Below are 1,176 nucleotides of genomic sequence, written 5' to 3'. Positions count from 1 at the left end.
CATATCTCTTTGTTTAAGAAGGTTTACAATGATGTTGTGGTTGAAGAAAAAGATTTGGTGGAGGTTAAGGCGTTTTTGGCTCTAGAGAAGAAGAACATTCATGCTCCAGCTTTGAAAAGACTACCCAAATTAGAAGATCCAGGAAAATTTGTTGTTCCATGCTCCATCTTAGGAGTGAACTTTGAGGATTCCCTTTGTGACACTGGATCCAGTGTGAACGTAATGTCTAAGGCTGTTGCAGAGAGGTTGGGGATTGATGATATGAAGGCTTCTAAGGTTTCTCTAAAGTTTGCAAATGCTGTCACCACGACTCCACAAGGCTTCATTAACAATTTAGATGTTCGAGTTGGGAATTGCTTGGTTGCTACAGATTTCCATGTTGTGAAAATGAGCGGGGGTTCTGTTATGCCTTTGATTCTTGGGAGACCTTTCTNTTGAGAATCTTGCAGCCAGCAACAGCAACCACGGCACAGACTATGACCGCACGGTTAGGGTGAATTCCGTAGAGACTGATGCTATTAAGGATCTCACAGCCAAGGTGAATCTCTTGCTGAAAAGGGATCACCAGAGTGTCAACTTGTGCGTTGAACAAGCTGGAGGATATGCAGATTTTGGAGCTGAGACATACCAAGAGGNCAACTTGTGCGAGGAACAAGCTGGAGGATATGCAGATTTTGGAGCTGAGACATACCAAGAGGGTACGGAGGAAGTAAATTATATGGGAGGACAAGGGAATTTCCAAAATCGAGGTTTTAACCAGAATTTTAGGAATCATCCTAATCTGTCCTACAGGAGCAATAACGTCGAGAATCCTCAGGATCAGGTCTACCCACCGCGACCTCAGCAGAACAACTTTGCACAGAGCTTCCAGAACAAGGGTACAGGTTTTGGAGGATCGAATTTCCAACAAAAACCTCAAGTCAACAACGTCGCGCAAGGGTATCAACCGGTTGCACCGCAGGCAACAGTCTCACAGGAGAGCAAACTGGAACAGATGATGCATGCTCTGATGGAGAACCAGAAGAAAAATGCAACTGAGGTGACTGTCAAGATCGACAACATGTATTCTGAGCTGAATGGGAGAATCGAATCGTTAAACTCTCACATGAGAGTGTTGGAAAACCAAGTGGCACAATCCGCAGCTAGAGTCAAGGCACCTCCAGGGACACTTCCAGG

This window comes from Camelina sativa, chromosome 3 (assembly GCF_000633955.1).
Source record: "Camelina sativa cultivar DH55 chromosome 3, Cs, whole genome shotgun sequence".
Taxonomy (NCBI): domain Eukaryota; kingdom Viridiplantae; phylum Streptophyta; class Magnoliopsida; order Brassicales; family Brassicaceae; genus Camelina; species Camelina sativa.
The sequence above is the reverse complement of the archived record's forward strand: the minus strand, read 5'-3'. Positions refer to the sequence as shown.